Consider the following 17,565-nt stretch of genomic DNA (forward strand, 5'->3'; position numbering starts at 1 on the left):
ACCCCACCCTGCAATTTATCCAAGTCACTCAGGAGCCTATCCCTACCCTCCAGCAGATCTACCTCTTCCCCTAGTTTAGGGTCATCTGCAAATTTGCTAAGGGTGTAGTCCTGCCCCTCATCCAGCTTTTCAATAAAGATGTTGAACCTTGCAAGACAGAGAACTGATCATGAGGACATTATACTTGAAACCCATCTCCAAACAGAGATGTCAGCTCCAGCTGTTGGGGTCTGGCCACCAATGCAGCTTTCTATCCATCTTCCAGTTCATAAAGAAATGGCAGTTGTGAGATTTGAACCCATGCCTCCAAAGAGACTGGAGCTTAACTCCAGTGCCTTAGACCACTCAGCCACAGTACCTACAAAAGGCACCTCCTGCGAGCATCAACCTCTCTTGACATTTCCTGAGTTTCAGAGCAGTTTACACCAAGAGGACATAGGAAGTTTTAAAAAGCCTCATATGTCATACCTAGTGAAAATGTCAGCATGTTTTCAATAAAAGGGGGCTGTGACACAGTATTCCAAAAAGATGGCTTTTAGCACATCCTAACCTTCCGCTGCCGTCTCTCTCGGCTGCTTTTTATCCCAGATCACACTGACGCACAGAGGAAGGTGATGGGGATTACTGGTCATGATACCCTTAAAGCTGAAGTCACAGTTCCTGGGTGCAGCTGCCATCCTCTGCTCTGGCAGCTGAGCCTTTGAAGGGCTCCCCACGTGGGCCAGGGTAAGCAGTGACTTGTGGATGGACGTGATGGGAGGGGAACCCAACCCAGATAGAACTTCTGTAGCTTTGTGGTTGTTATATTTGCTTCACACGTGCAATGTACTTGTTTAAAGCCCCATGAAAACACCAGTGCTTTGGTTGCTTTGCTCCCCTTTGGGGCTGAGAAGAGCTGGTCTCATTCTGTCTCCGGAGTAAACCCAACTGCTGTGTGAAAAAGGGTAGAGGTATCAGCAGAGCATATACGTCCCTCTCAGACTGTGGAAGTTACACAAGTTCAGCCGGTCTTTTTCAGGAGGCTTGTGTCTTGGCCTCCTCTGCCCTTGAGGATTGACCGACTGAGGCCGGCTCTCCTGCTGGCCTCCTTTGCGTGACTTGCTAAAGGAAGAAGTGAGGCTGGAACGGGGCAGAAGAAGGAAGTAAAGCTGAGGCAGGCAGGAGAGCAGCTTAGCACCTCAGTGCAGTTAATGGAGCACCACTCTTTCTCCTGCCAAAGCCTGTGCAGGTGAGGCTGGCTGCAGGGAGGCAGAATCCTGTGCCTGTCCAATGGTGCTCCAGGAATGGCTCCTGGTAACCCAGGAAGAGAAGTGGGATTCTGGGTGGAAGGAAAACCAGCAAAGCTCTGTCTGAGTGAGTAAGGAGCAGGTCCTGGGTGGATTGGGCAGTGGTGGTCTTGAGGGGCTCTCTGTCAGCCTTGGGGCAGCAGGGACCACTGTCCCTTTGTGACTGAGCCAGGCTGGTGGTTCATGGCTTTGGATGTGTCCGGTTGTGAGCAACTGGGACCACAAACCCTCCACCTGCCTGTGTGATGGGCAGATGTGCTTAATATGACATTTGAGGGAAATGGTTTAGCTGTCAAATATCAGAACCTCTTTTCTGTGTGTGAACAGCCTTTGTAGCTGGGTGCAGGATGTGTCTGTCCGTCTGTCTGTCTGTGCTACAGAGCGTGTGGCAGGCTTGTGGGTCACACTCACAGACGATTGGGCAATACGCTGCCTAGCCTGCTTCATGGCCCATCCTGTAGCACCTGCTGTCTTGTTGGCTCATTGGGAAAGCGAGGGGTACAGCTGAAGGCTCAGCAGCTCGGCTTTGCATGAAGTGTGGGCGTCTCAATTATCGGTAGCAGCCGAGGGCAGTTTGAGGCCCTGTGGTCAACATCTAGCCTGTTAGCCCCCTTGTCTGTACGCTTCAGTCCAGGGTCATGCTGACGCTGCACATCTGTGTTCTGAAGCATCTAAACGCTGGGCTTGAGATAGGCGCGTCTGTGCTTTCAAACGCTCTAAGACTGTGCTGTTCCTTTGTGCTGTGTGCTCAGAGGCACCTAAAAGGGGCAAGATGGAGTAGAGCAGGGGGATTGTGGCTGGTTACAGGACCCCAGGGGCTCCCGGGCGGGACAGTCACACGGACACCTGCCTCAGGCCCTGTGGCTGGTGCTGCAGACTGATCTATTGCTCTCAGTGTCAGAGAGAGGGGAGTTTGACTTTCAACCCCAGAAGCAAGTGTCTGCCCCTTTGCCAGCTGTGCACAGCCCAGCTCATCCCAGCTGCTGGGAGAGACCAGAGCCCCTGAGCCAGCCTTGGGGACAGGCCCTTCTCTCACAGGCAGCTGCCCATGTCAGTGGCTGCAGCTGAGCCAGGGCTTCCCCCACCTCATCCCCATGTCTGGCCGGGGCACTGCACCCCAGCTGTGTTTGGGGCCCTGCTCACCCCAGGAAGCCGCACTGCAGGGGACAGGAGTGAGAGTAGTACTGTTGGGCCAAATCTGCCCATCCTCTTTCCCTGGCCAACCAGCGAGGTGCAGAAAGGTTCCTGGCAGGGTTGACTTTGGGAAGGATGAAAAACTTGCAGCACATGAAGATGAGGGGGTGAAGGTGATTGATTGCTAATCCCTTGTGCTCTGCCTGCCTGGGTTCAAATCCCATTCTCATTCCATCTTTCTTTGTTGATTTCCAGCCCCATTGTTTGCAACTTCCAGCACACCTGAGTTTGCCGCCTCCCAGCTCCTGTGTTGGGCAGACTCCAAGCACAGGACACCTCTGTGAGGCTGAGCTGAGCTCTGGCTGCCAGAGCTGGGGGATTGGATGATTTCATTTGCCCTGAAAGTGCCAAGCCTGACTGAAGTGTCAGTTCCACTCACCTCTGCCCCCTTCAGGGCTGCTGTGTGGGGCTAAGTAGGGCCCAAACACAGCCAGGGGTGTAGTTCCCTGGCAAGGAAGGGGCAGCCCTGACTCAGCTGAGGTCAGGCACAGGTGCAGCTGCCTCTGAGTGAAGGGCTGGTTCCCCAAGGCTTGATGCAGTGCTCTGGTCTCTCCCAGCTCCTGGGCTGGGCAGTGCACATCTGGGAAAAGAGCAGATACTTGCCCGGGGGAAGGAATGTTTCTCTGCCCCTGACAGCAATAGATCCAGCCACAGGGCCTGGGGCAGGTCTCCATTCCACTGTCTCACCCTGGGCAAGCCCTGAATTCTTCTGTGCTTCTCAGCAGCTGGGGAAAAGCCTCTTTGGGACATATCTCCTGCTCCACAGCTGAAAGGAGCACACAGGAGCTGCTGGGTTCAGCTCCCAGGGGTGCCGGGCTGCTACCTTCTGCAGCCCCTGGTGTTGGCCCTGACAAGACATGGGACTGGAGGGACCTTTGTTCTGACCCACAATGGATGTTCTGAAGGTTCACATGCTGGTGACAGGCCAGTGCTTCAGGCCCCCTGGACACTCCTGCCCTTGTGGGAAAGGAGCAGCTCTGGGCTTTCAGGTCAAACCGCACATGACGGCTGCCACACTGTGGGGTGGCTCTTGCAGTGCTGCTGAGGGCGGCTTTGTGTGCTGTGTCTGAGACTGGAACCCCCAAGCCCCTTTGGGGTAACGACTGCAGCAGGACAGGTCAGTGTCCCGACCCCAGAGCAGCCAGACCTACTGAAATGCCGGAGAGTCCAGGGAAACACTTCCCTGCCCCTGGGCTGTTTTCATGGGCCAAACTCCCTTCCAGCGTTGACCTGAGTGAGACACTGACATGGCCACTTCCCAGCCCCAGCCCTGGGCACTCACCCACGAGCACTAGTAAATGTTCTACCCCTGGAGCGCATGACCCTCAGAATAAGCAAATGTCCTGACCCGCACAGCTCATTCCAGAGACCACAAACTCTCTGCAGCTGCCCATGGCTCCTTTCCACTGAGGCTGGTGAGATGAACTGGTTATTGGGAGTCTCCTAATGCTCCAATGAGGGGTTCAAGTCCTGCAGTACCTTTTAGCTCACCTTTGCTGGTTGTCCTGGCTGCAATGGACAAATAGGCTCTACGATGCCCAGGGGGCTGTGCAGGGGTCAGCCTGGAGGGTGGGGGGTTGCTGGGTGTCACTGTTGTCATCACCAAAAGAATTCCAAATGCCTCTGTCCAGGGGTGCTGGTGACTGGCAGTAACCTGCTGTTACTGTTCTTGGCATCCTCTGTGTTTCTGTGCCTGTCACCTGCCTGGTCACACAGATTTGCTGAGCTACTTGGGCAGGTGAGATACATGCAACAGGGCTGGTTGTGTCAACCGCACAAGTCTGCCACTTGCGAGCATTTTGGTGGATGCTCCATGTTCTGAGAGCAGCCGCAGTGGAGATGTCGTTGTCTCTGGCAATAAGAGTTCAAACTGGGGCTCGTGGGGTAGATTTTTGTGCTTCCTTTCATGCTTACTAAACTGTGCTGTGCATGGGCTGTGCCCCAAGGGGTCTGTTCCCTCTGGGTGCCCACAGGTAAACTCACAAATGAGCCTTTTGGGGGAAGGAGTCACTCCCGGGACCTCTCTCCCCTTCAGTCTCAGGGTGAGTTACTGACCCATGGCTGTGGGGCTGGCATCAGCCTGGCTCACTCGTATCTTGCTTCGGTAGCTCTGAGCCAATGTGTGAGACTCGGCAGTTATGTCTCTTTGTTTCTCTGCTGCATTGGTCCTTTCTGCAGCTCCCTCTGTGGGAGGGCTCTGCCTGGCCCTCTGCCCAGCTCTGCCCCCTGCCTGGTGACTATTTACTGCTCCGAGCCACAGGCTTGTTCCTGGGCCTGGGTCAGTCTCTGTTGCTGCTGGCTGAGTGTGACACGGCCTAGGTGTGTCAGCCTGCACCAAGGGCATTTCTGTGTCAGACTCCTGAGCCCCCTGGCTGTGGGTCCGGTTCTCCTGCCCAGTGCAGCCAATGGCAAGCAGAGCCCTGCGCATGTGCATCCTACTGCACCTTTGTGTGATCGATGGGAACAGAAACCTGAGCCTCGGAGGCTGGGAACTGAGGCAGCTGAGGGACGGGTTCCCTCAGTTTTTGTACGTTTGTAGAGGAAAGTGTGAAGTGTTTAAATCCATGTCAAGCATCCAGTGCAACCCCAAAACATACTGGAGCCAGAGGTGAAAATGGATTTCCATTAAGAAAACCATCCAAACAGGGGCATCTGGTATAGCTTCATCTGCACTCAAGTGTTCCACCACTGAGCCAGGCTCTCTATCACTGGAAAATGGTGAGAGGTTTGTCCCCAGCCCATCTCAGCGTGGGGATTTCTCCGGCGGGATACAGGCACAACAGAAAGTTCCTTACCGGATGGGAACTCTGATCTAAAGCCCAAGTGAATTGCAGGCAGACAAAATCTGCCGGCCCTGCCCAGCACAGCGCTGGAGGCTGGAATGATGACAGCAGGATGGGGAACAAGGGGAATACACCGAGTGACAGGGATTTGTGCAAGTAGCAAACCCAGGCAGCAGTCAGGCCCTGCTGGGTGTGCCCTGTACCTTGCTGCAGCGATAGGAGATGATTTGGACCATTTCCCAGCCACAGACATTCTGGATGGAGCCAGCCATGCTGGACATGTTGACGATGGCCGCCTTGCTGCAGCTCAGCCCTCTCTGGGGGCTTCCCTGGGCAGCCTGCTTCAGCAAGGGCAGGAAGGCCTGGGCAGAGGGGAGAGCAGAGCAGCCGTGGGGTCAGAAAAGGAACCAGAGTTCTGCTCGTGAGGCCGGGCACCAGAATGGAGAGTGGGTCTCTGCTCTTCCCACTGATGCCCAGCCCCCAGCCAGCCCAGAAGCAGGAGCCTCACCCAGAAAGGTGTGCGGAGCCGTGGATCCTACTCATACCCTGTAGAGGCCAACAATGATCCCCAACTCATGTCCCTGCATTCACATTCTTCATCCAGGGCAGATTGGGGGGGTCTGTGGCTCCCCACTGATGCCCACTTGGGTCTTGCCATGGCCCACCTGCAGCTGTTCAGCAAGGAGGATTTGCCCACGCAAGGGTACCCCCACCTGCGGCAGTGGACGGTCAGGTATGTACCCCACACGGCACACACCTCTGTGACATGGGGCGGGGGCACCAGACATGACTGGGAGCCCCACACCCCCAGCGGACCCCGACCTGCAACTGCACAGTAACAGCCCCAGGCCCTGCTCAAAGGTTTCACACAGGGAAAGCTGGGAAGTCAGCCCCACCCCCAGGGCACAGTGATTTGCACTGGGCTGGTAATAAACCAAAGGGGTTGTGTGGAGGGTCACAAGTGGGACTGAAGGGCAGAAGGAGAGAGAAAGGCAAAATGTTCTGCTAGTTACACCGCAGCAAATGCTCACCCTGAAAAGCTGCAGCCGGGGCAGCACAGCCCATCCCCCACTCCGTGAGAGACAGGCGATAACTCTGCCCCGGAGCTGGGCCCTCCTCGCCCCACCCCTGGGGTGTGAAGAGGGAGAAAGGAGGGTGTGGGGAGCACAGAGTGAAAGTCAGGCTGAGGGAGCAAAGGGGGGCAGGACTCCAGGCTCTGCTGGTGGGACCCTGGCACTGGGGCAGGTGGGGTGGGAGGAGGGTAGATTGGTGGAGTCTGATCTGCACACGGCAGAGGGGACAGGAAGTGAAAGGGGTTTTTCATTCCTCTCATCCGCAATGTCTTCTCGGCAGCAACTCCAGCTTCCGTCGGGCACAATGTCTGTGCTGGGCAATGGGAAGGGGTTGTTGTGGGCAGCCCACCAGAGTGGGTCGGCCCCCACAAAAGCTCATCACTTGATAAATTCGTTTGGTTGTCTTTAAAGTGCTACAGGACGGCTTTTTGGCTGAAGACACAGACGAACACAGGTACCTCCCTGTCAGGACGCACAACTCAAACAAGGGGGGGCACCATGGCTTAACTGGTAAAAACACCTGCTTTGTAAACAGGACATCCTCAGTTCAACTCCTAGTGGTGCCTTGTTGTCCATCATAAGCAACTTGTTGTACGTCATGAGCAACATTTTCCTACAGGTGTCTGGGGAACCAAAAACCCCTCCCTTGGCAATCCCAGTCATGGCTGGGGAAGGCAAAGGCTGATGGGAGAGGAGCATTGGGAAGAATCCAGTCACAGACAAGAGCTCAGGCAAACGCAGGGGAAACTGGCGTTGGGAAGGTGGCTCCTCTGGCTACAAGAACAGAGACTGATCCTCCCAGCCCTGCGGCTCTCTGGCACTGCCTGTGCACAGCTGCTGACAGCGCAATCTCAGCAGGGCAGGAGAGGGAGAGTTACTCTCCTCTCACATCCCTTTGTTTGTCACTGACAAAACCCAAACGAGTTAGGAGAAAAGTCCCAGAGGCTCTGTGGCTCCCCTGCCCATGGACCTCCCAGGTAAGGGGAGATTTGGAAAGCAGCACCCAGTGGTGACTGGACAAATCTTTCTGGCTGCCTCTCACCTGCTTTGCAGCACCTCTGGGCTGTGCTGGAGAGTTCAGAGAGCTGCAGGAGGCGGCTGCCATCCTTCTGCAGGAAGAAGTAACAGACACTGACAGGTGGACAGCTGAGGTGGCTGTAGAGTGGGTGTGGGCAGCATGGGAGGAACCCCAAAGCCCTTTGTCTGTTACAAAGGCAGGGAGGTGATGCCCTTGATTCTTGTTATTCACCAGCAGGTCTATGCAGCCAGGGGCTCAGCATTAAGGCCTGGGCCACTGAGCACTGGAGAATCCCATTCACAGTGTGTATTGTCTCCTGGCCCTCTCCTGCCCCAGACCTGCCTCTGCAGAGACACCCCCCACACTAGCGAGCAACAGCGTTGGCCTGTGCTTGGAGTCTGCCCAGCACAGGCGCTGGGAGGCAGCAGGCTCAGCTGTGCTAGAAGTAGCATCACACAATAGGACTGGAACTCAACAAAGCTCAGCAGGGTGGTGCCTATAAAGGCTCAGTGAGGATGGGATTCAAGCCCTGCAGAGCACAATGGATTAGCCGTCCATCGCCTTCACCACTCGGCCGCCTCACCCAACGTGCCTGGAACGTTTTTCATATGTCCCAACTTCAACCCTGCCAGGAACCTTTCTGCCACTCACTGGCTGGCCGGGGACACGGGAAGGGCAGGTTTGGCCCAACAGGGCTGTGATCACTCATGTCCCCTGCAGAGCTGCTTCCTGGGGTGAGCAGGGGACTGTGGTGCCCTGCCCTGGGAGCAGCACAGCTCAGCCCATGTGTCCCTGCTGGGTGGGTCCAGAGCAGGGCCATGGGCAGGGTCTGCAGCCTTTGTGTCTCCTCCTGTCACGCTCTGCTCCTTTCCAGCTGCTCCGTTAGCACAGCAGCTCCAGCTGGATTGGCCCCTTCTCTGCCAGGTCAGTCTGTGAGGGGCCGATGGGAGGCAGGTTCAGGAGCAGGCTGTGGCTGGGTCTGGCTGGGACTGAACATGTGGGATCAGGCAGGGGCACTTGCCTGGCACAGCTTCTTTTGGCTGAGGGGCAAAGATAGCTCTGTGATTCCCAGCCAGTGACATCAGTGAGGGAAAAGCCTTCAAGTACATGCTGGGACAGAGTTTCTGTGCACTAGCAGCAAGGCATCTGCTGGGCTCTCCTGCTGTACAACAGGGTCTGGTTCAACATCTTCTTGTCACATGGGTGCTGGGCTTATCTGTAAGAGAGGTTATAGGAGAAAGAGATGAGCCTTTCTGGGCATAAGAGTGAGCCCCACAAACAGAGGTATTCATGCTTCTGCCTGGTTTTGAACCAGGGACCTTTTGTGTGTTAGGCAAATGTGATAACCACTACACTACAGAAGCTCTACCTTCTCATGTCTTGCCCTCCCCTAAATTGCATCCTCAAGCCACTGCTTGCCCTGCCACATGTGGATGGGGGACCTTATAGAAATTGAGGGGAGTCCTTTACCGGCACAGCTGCTCAAGGAGAGGGAAGCAGCTGCACTCACAACTGGGACTTTCAATATCAGCTCTTCCAGAATTGAGGTCCTGACCGGTTATGCAAATAGGACATGCAATATTTAAGTCTGCACCTCATTTGCATTTCCTATCGGCCACATTTCCACGCCACTTCCAAAAGGGCTGGGCACTGTAGCCACAGCCTTGCTGTGTAGCTGCTCCACGGGACTTTTTGAAAGAGCTGTGGCTTTTTCGAAATAAAACTCTCTAGTGCAGACATAGCCATGGGGAAAAAGTAGTAAAGCAGAGCCAGGCTGCAGCCAAAACAATTGCAACAGCTTATAAGAAAGAAATGTGTGTGTTCATAACAGAACACAACAATTCTTTTAACAACTACAGAACAAACAAATGTTCAAACACCAGTTTTACTCTGAATTTGTGTTATTCACTTACACAAGGACAAGGGTTTGAGTGCTCTGCCACTTGAACTAACATCTCTACCTAGGAGCAACTCTTAACCCACTCACCTTGTTCCTGAACCCCTCATGGGCCTTTCTCTGCCCTCTGAATCATTTCTGAAAGGGCCACTTCCAAGGCATTTTTCAGGTGGGCTGGCTAGCTTAGCTGTTTGGCTTCTTGTTGTAATAACAACAAGTTGGTGGGTTTAAGTTTACTTGGTATACTTGGTAGACTAAGAGTTCTATGTTCTTACTTAGCTCACAGCTGTAAGTGGGGAAGAGAAGCTGGTGGGAAAATCCATTTCAAAGTTTTGTGTAAGTGTAGACACGGCCCATCAGAACTCCCATCAACCCCCTATTTAGCAAATATTTGCATAGAAGAATTCCAGCCCTGAGTTCTGCAAGCCGGCAGTTCCCACTTTGTCCAAAACTTTTTAGCTAATGACAAAGCACCTCCAAATGTTAGGTGAGGGTGATTCTTTATGAAAACCAGCTGTGCTGGAGAACACCAGTTTGGTGTTGAAAAAGACGTGCTACTGTGGTCTGCCTGTGCAAATCATCAAACATTACAGATAGCTAGGACTGAGAGTTCCCCTTTTTCACCACTGCCCAAGTGGTCTATGATTCCAAACTCAAGGTTCTGTCTGTCCCTTATTTCGTTATTCTGGTCTCCAAAGGGGGGTGTGGGTTCAAATCCCACTCCTAACATCAATTCTATTCTCTGCATGCTCAGCTGGCCTCGTTTCAATGTCTCTGCTAACATTGCGCCAGCCCTTGCTATGGGTTTCTGTTAGACGAGTGGTACAACTGAGGTATAATTCAGACAGGAACTTCATGGGAAAGTGATGTAGAAACTCGCACTGCAGCCGCACAGTCATATAGCCAGTACCAGTCACCTATTTTCTGCTCTGAGAGCTACAAGAATGCCAGGTTTGTAATACACCAAAGGAGATTTTGCCCCTGTGGGTCACTTCCCCACCTTGCGGTTGTGCCCTAAGATAGCTGTTTGGTCTCAGCCTGTGGCCAGAACAATGCCATGAGAGAGGGAGGGAGCCACACACCTGTCTGTGGTGCTTGTGGTGCCCTCATGTGAGAAAGGGAAAGATGCTCAGTCCTGCCCCACACCACTCACACAGGGGAGGGGAACTGTGGTGGGAGTGGCAATAGCCTCAAGGGGCTCAGAAAGAGCTACAGGTGGTAACTTGACCCTATCACTGTTGAACATGAATTCGGGTAAACACGGCTGCCAGGCTGGTCCAGGGTTGGTCTGAGACTGCCCAGAATCCAGCAAGGGTTTCCTACAAATTTCCTACACCTCATTAGCATAAGGTCACATGATTTGGAGTCCAGAAGATGCTCTTTTAGACTCCTGAACATCAGGTAGAAGCTGGGACCCTGAAAATTTTTGGGAAGAAGGGGCCAAGGACAAGAACACACATTCCCTGCCTCGGGACAGAACATCAGTGAAAACTGTTTGTTAGGCTGAGAATGTTAGTACAAGAAAGGAAGCCCCCAGCCTCAGGCTTGACCCCACAACCCTGAGATTAAGAGTCTCATGTTCTACCAACTGAGCTAGCCGGGCCACAGAACCAAAAGCTCCTCATAGTCTATAACAGAGCACAAAGAGTCAAATGTGCCTGTCAGCTGGGCAAAAGTCAAATGTGTGGGGCAAAGTGCTCACAAGGGCCGGACTCCAGTCTTTGTTATCTGGGCTGCAGGAGGTGAGATGCAAAGAAAACAGACTGTTGGAGTGAATCTTGGCCCAGCCTCTCACTGGTGCTGCTACATCTCCCGAACACCTCACACACCTACGGCAATTTCTGCCCAACAAATGAATGCTGACACCATTGATCTCAGCGCAGAGCCGGTGCAGTCAGTAGAACACGTTTCTCTTTCATACAGACTGAACACACATTTGCAGAGAGTTTTCTGTGGGAAATTGCCTGTTAGTGACTCTCCAGAGAAAGGGGAGTTAGTGGCTCACAGACTGTTGTGCTTCACAACAATGGGCGATGGGACGAGAAAGCAGGACCCTGATTCATTCACTCTTCAGTTCCACTGGGGAGGGCAGCACCTTAACCGAGTGTTTTCCCTGCCTTCAATTTGCTCAGCATCAGCTGGGTCAGGCTCTGACCTGCCCCAGGTGAACGTCGGTCGTCCAGCGCAGTTAGTCAAGAGGGAAGGAGAACGGGACAAAGAGGCTCCTTCTCATGCTCATTTTCCTCACCCTGGTTCCTCTCCAGCCTCATGGGCAGAGCTTTTCCCCAGCTGCTGAGAAGCACAGAAGAATTCAGGGCTTGCCCAGCGGGGAACAGTTGAATGGAGACCTGCCCCAGGCCCTGTGGCTGGATCTATTGCTGTCAGGGGCAGAGAAACATTCCTTCCCCCTGGGCAAGTATCTGCTCTTTTCCCAGATGTGCACTGCCCAGTCAAGGAGCTGGGAGAGACCAGAGCACTGCATCAAGCCTTGGGGAACCAGCAATTCACTCAGAGGCAGCTGCACCTGTGCCTGACCTCAGCTGAGTCAGGGCTGCCCCCTCCTTGCCAGGGAACTACACCCCTGGCTGTGTTTGGGGCCCTGCTTAGCTCCAGGCAGCAGCACTGCAGGGGGCAGAGGTGAGTGGAGCTGACACTGGAGTCAGGCTTGGCACTTTCAGGGCAAATGAAATCATCCCACCCCCACCTCTGGCAGCCAGAGCTCAGCTCAGCCTCACAGAGGTGTCCTGTGCTTGGAGGCAGCAGGCTCAGCTGTGGTGGAAGTCGCATCCCACAATAGGGCTGGAAATCAACAAAGAAAGAGGCGATGAGGATGGGATTTGAACCCATGCGTGCAGAGCACAATGGATTAGCAGTCCATCGCTTTAACCACTCGGCCACCTCATCTTCTCCTGTTACATGTTTTTCATATGTCCCAAAGTCAACCCTACCAGGAACCTTTCTGCAACTCACTGGTTGGCCAGGGACACAGGATGGGCAGATTTGGCCCAGCAGCGCTACTCTCACTCCTGTTCCCTGCAGTGTGGCTTCCTGGGGTGAGCAGGGCCCCAAACACAGCCGGGGTGCAGCACCCCAGCCAGACATGGGGACGAGGTGGGGGCAGCCCTGGCTCAGCTGCAGCCACTCACATGGGCAGCTACCTCTGAGAGAAGGGCCTGTCCCTCAGGCTGGCTCAGGGGCTCTGATCTCTCCCAGCAGCTGGGATGAGCTGAGCTGTGCACAGCTGGGAAAGGGGCAGACACTTGCCTGTGGGGTTGAATGTCACACTCCCCTCTCTCTGACACTGAGAGCAATAGGTCAGTCTGCAGCACCAGCAACAGGGCCTGAGGCAGGTGTCCATGTGGCTGTCCCACCCTGGAGCCCCTGGGGTCCCTGCTCAGCAGTGCCCTCAGAAAGGCTCTTAAGATATAACATAAGAACATAGCTGCCCTTACCCAGTCGATAAGGTGAACATAAGAACGGCCATACTGAGTCAGAGCAAAGGTCCATGTAGCCCCGTATCCTGTCTGCTAACAGTAGCCAGCGCCGGGTGCCCCAGAGGAGGTGAACCGAAGACAACGGTCAAGCGATTTGTCCCTTGCCATCCGTCTCCCGCCTTCCACAAAAGGCTCAGCACCATACTTTACCCCTTGCTGACAGCCATCTATGGACCTCACCTCCAAATATTTATCAAGCTCTTTTTTAAACTCTGTTCGAGTCCTGGCCTTCACAGCCTCCTCTGGAAAGGAGTTCCACAGGTTGACTGTGCCCTGTGTGAAGAAAAACTTTCTTTTATTAGTTTTGAACCTGCTACCCATTAATTTCATTTGGTGTCCTCTCCTTCTTACATTATGGGAACAAGTAAATAACTTTTCTGTATCCACTTTCTCCACTCCATTCATGATTGCATCTGCCTCTATCATATCACCCCTCACTCTCCTCTTTTCTAGACTAAAAAGTCCCAGTCTCTGTTGCCTCTCCTCATGTGGGACCCCTTCCAAACCCTTTATCATTTTAGTTGCCCTTTTCTGAACCTTTTCTAACGCCAATATATCTTTTCTGAGGTGAGGAGACCACATCTGCACACAGTACTCAAGATGTGGGGATACCATAGATTTATAAAGGGGAAGTATGATAGTCTTATTTCACCCACTGCCATTTTCTCCCTCCCCTGCGTACAACACCACTTACAGCCGTGGAAGCTCACAGCTTTCGATCAGAGTTCCCATCCGGTGAGGAACTTTCTCTTGTGCCTGTCTCCCGCCAGAGAAATCCCCATGCAGTGATGGGCCGGGTGCAGCTCAGCACCAGTCGAGCCAGTGTTAGCTCAGGGAAGGGTCACTGAGGAGCTGTTAATTCTACCCCTTTCTAAGGGTGGGCATACCCCATTTACAGACCATCCCCAGTTCAACTGAAGGGGCGCCAGATCCTCACTGCATCTGGAAAAGTTATGGGAAAACCAAGAGGAGCATCCATGTCTCTTTTCCACTTTTCCCTAACCAACCAGACCCTGCATAACCGAGAGCAGCCTCAGCACAGCTCTCAGGTGTGCTCACCTGTCACAGCTCACTGGAGGCCTCAGCATCAGTGGCTTATCAAAGGGCAGCTATACCCGCATCTCTGTGGGTTGCTGTCATCATTGAGAGCATGAGAGAGTGCAGCCCACAGGAGTGTTTTGTTCTCACGAGTGCTTCCCAGAAGCTGAGTGCTTGAGTGGCCATCCAGGAGAAATTCAAATGCTGCCCAGCTGATTAAAAGAGCACCCAGAGCTGGCAGCATGTGTTTTTATTGGCGGTGCCCGTCCACACATGTCTCAGTGGTCATAACATCGTTCATGTTCATAATCCGTCTTTATCACTTCCCTTCCTCATTTAGCACCTGCACCATTCTTGTCAGCTTCTTCTCATCATCTTTAATGAGAACTATATCATCCACGAACCTCAGCTTGTAGATTATCATCCCGAGCAGCTATTCCGTCTACTTTTTCCGCCATCTTGTCAAGATGCATGATGAAGATACTTTTTATAACCAAATGCCCATCCCTCCACACATTCTTACCTATGCCTGTGCATTCTTGTTGATACCTCTCAACAACCGATCAGTCTTCTATTCACTCCCTGTGACTCCAACAGCACCCAAGTCACTTTCTGATCTATCCTGTCAAATGCCTTTTGAAAATCAACAAAGCTACTGTAGATGCTGGAGTACCTGTCCAGGCGCGAGCCTGGGCAATTTTTTGGGACCCTGGGCTGCCCAGATGCAAGTGTCCCCCTCTCGGCTTCACTGATATCATCCAAAGGAGAGGATAACCTCTACGTCTGGTACCAGCTCAGCTGCAGAGACTGCCAGGTCAATGCCAGAAGTTGGCACAGAACTGCCTTAGGACTCCCCTCCGGACTTCCTGTCTGGGTTTACTCCCTCAGCCTTGCGCCTTCCCAGCATAACCCCCAAGACAGTGGGGCGGATTGCACAGAAGCTATCCACAACCTTTAGCTGACAGAACTTGGTTCACACCAAGCATCATAGCTTAAAAAGCCAAGACACTTCCCATTTCACCAAGGAGCAGGACATCTCCTGTCTCCGCTTCCAACAGAGAAATTGAAAGAAAAGGAGGAAGAACTAAACCTGTGTTGACTAGGAATTGAACCCAGACCAACTGCGTGGAAGGCAGCCATGCTCACCACTACACCACCACCACTTCCTTGAAGAGACTGTGCAAACACAAGGAATATGAATGACAGAGCATGTGTCTTCAACCCCATGTTTTGTTTTTCATTTGCTTTGATATATTCATATTGTGGAAGCTCTATTCTCTATCACTCACAGGGCACCGGGGGGCTAGATAAGCAAATGTGCCAGATAGAAGACTTACCTACCCTTAATGCAAACCCAGCCACACCTGACAGATCTGCTGATGCCCTTCAGTGCATTTTCTCTCACTTCTTTAGAATTACTGAAGAGCCTCCAAGCAGATAGAAGAACACTGTCCCACACACAAAGGAAATCTGCCTCCCTGAGTGAGGGTAGCTGTGTGAGTGGGAGAAGCTAGGTCGGTGGGGAAGCTGTTGTGTGTGTCTGAGGAGAGAAGGTTGAATCAACCCCCATTTGAAAAACTACTCTGGGCTGGGACAGAAAAAGGAGCCTGGGGAAGAAGAGTTTGTCCTACAGGGAACTGAAGATAAGTGGTTCAAGCAAGAGTGAAATGTGTGAGTAAGCCAGTGGTAGAGTGTTTGATTTCAGGTGAAGTGATCTTCTTTCTAATCCATGCTCCCCTTTTCAAAGGCAGACACTTGTATGACAATAGTTGTCTCACGTTAACCAACATACTCTGGATTTCTATTGTACGGGGATCCTGAAAATGGAGATGAACCCTTAACATTTGTCAGTGCCCATGCAGATAAACCTAGCAAACCCCTCCCTTTGTTGAAATCTGGCGACACAGCGAAACTGACAGTTGAGACTGACATGAGGAATTTTGGGTCTCATTTCCATAAAGAGGTGCTCATTCAGAGTCTATCACATACATCACTTCCAGCAGGAAAGGTCTCTGCACACTTTGTAAATGTGTGTGTAGAGAAGACATCAATTACTCCGGGAATTCACAGCCAAGACCATTATGTCCTCCCTCAGCTGGATAGTCTTACACAAGCACCACCAAGCTCCCCAGTCTCGGCACTTCTGTTAATTCTCTGCAAGCTGTTTATTGAAAAAGAAAAAATAACCCTTTTCATCTTGCTGGGGGCTTTAAAGAAATGTCGCCTTACAGCCAGGTGGAGCCGGCAACAAGATGGGCTGGGCTCAATGTCTAGGGGAGAAGAGTGGTAGAAATGGGGCAGGAAGGAGTGTCCTGAGAGGTGAAACAGCTGGAGGGTGGCATGGAGTGCAGGGGGCCAGCCTGTCAAGAGTCACAGGTGTTGCAAGAAGTTACATTTGGTAGGTCCTGGGGTGTAAACAGCAGGAGTCTGATCTCTGCAATCTGAGTTCAAATCTCAGTGGACTGCTGGTTGGTTGTGTTGTTGCTGTAAATCTTTGTCTCTCCAAAGCTTGGGCTTCTTTATCCACAGGTGCACCTGAGGAAGTGTTTTCTTCCTCCTGCTGGATGAGTGAGGCCCACGGGAGCTAGATAGGTCTCTGGCTGGGCTGAGTCACCAACATGGCTGCAATAGGTTGGGGCCCTGGAACTTACCAGTTTGTGAAGAGATCCCTGAGGACTGAGGTTATGTTTTTCACAGCTTCTCCTGATTGCCACACAATTGTTGCCAGCACCTGGAGCTGCCAGGCAATTCCTATTGCACACGTGGCATTTAAAGGAAGGACCATCCAGAGCAGGCTAAGAAAGTCAGGGGACAGCAGGTGAGAGGAAGAGTTCCAGGCTAGAGCCCAACTCATCTGTCCCCCTCTGGGCCCTTGGAGCAGGGGCTGCTAGTTCTGACACCTCCATGGGATGCTCTAATGCTCCAGAGCACCCAAGGCCAGCACAAGAGGAGGGGAGGGCCATGACTGCTTGTGGCTAGAGGACTTCCCTAAAGATCACAGAGCCTGGCTGCTCCCACCAGCAAAGCAGCACGTGCTCTGCAGCCAGCATCAAAATGGGACAGAAAATCAGCCACTCCCCAAGAGGGTCCTCTTAACTGTGGGGCTCCTGTCAGCTGTGGGGCAGGAGATAAGTCCCAAAGAGGCTTTTCCCCAGCTGCTGAGAAGCACAGAAGAACTCAGGATCTGTACAGGGTAGCACAGTTGAAAGGAGACCTGCCTCATGCCCTGTGACTTGGGCTGTAGATGGAGCTATTACTGTCCATGGCAGAGCACCATTCATTCCCCCTGCTCAAGTATCTGCTCCTTTCCCACATGTGCACTGCCCAGCCCAGGAGCTAGGAGAGACCAGAGCACCATATGAAGCCTTGGGGAGGTGCCCTTCCCCTGTCATTGGCTGCCCCTGAGCCAGGACTGCCTCCTCTTTGCCAGAGCACTGCACCACTGGTTGTGTTTGGGGCCCTGCTGAGGTCCTGGCAGCAGCACTGCAGGGGACTGAGATGAGCACAGCACTGTTGGGCTGCCATTGGAGACAAGCTGGGCCCTGTCAGGCAAATGAAATCATCCCTCCCCCACCTCTGGCAGCCGGAGCTCAGCTCAGCCTCCCAGAGTTGGTCTGTGCTTTTCCTGTGGCCAGCAGAGAAGCTGGGAGGCAGCAGGCAGAGGGAGGGGGTGTGTAGGAAGCAACATCACACACAGAGGCTGGAACTCAACAAACCTCAGCAGGCTGGTGACTATAAAGATTCAATGATAATGGGATTTGAACCTCTGTGTAGGGAATGTG

General features: G+C 53.0%; 3 non-coding genes across 3 annotated transcripts; all 3 read right to left on the bottom strand.

The window, feature by feature from the left end:
- Positions 1-8,645: 8,645 nt before the first annotated feature.
- TRNAV-AAC (transfer RNA valine (anticodon AAC)) lies at positions 8,646-8,718 on the bottom strand. The gene has a single exon. It is a non-coding gene; the product is annotated as a tRNA-Val (tRNA).
- Positions 8,719-12,073: 3,355 nt separating this feature from the next.
- Positions 12,074-12,155, bottom strand: TRNAS-GCU (transfer RNA serine (anticodon GCU)). Its single transcript has one exon. It is a non-coding gene; the product is annotated as a tRNA-Ser (tRNA).
- Positions 12,156-14,874: 2,719 nt separating this feature from the next.
- On the bottom strand, positions 14,875-14,946 carry TRNAG-UCC (transfer RNA glycine (anticodon UCC)). The gene has a single exon. It is a non-coding gene; the product is annotated as a tRNA-Gly (tRNA).
- Positions 14,947-17,565: the final 2,619 nt, after the last annotated feature.

This window comes from Carettochelys insculpta, unplaced genomic scaffold (genome assembly GCF_033958435.1).
Source record: "Carettochelys insculpta isolate YL-2023 unplaced genomic scaffold, ASM3395843v1 scaffold_0035, whole genome shotgun sequence".
NCBI lineage: Eukaryota > Metazoa > Chordata > Testudines > Carettochelyidae > Carettochelys > Carettochelys insculpta.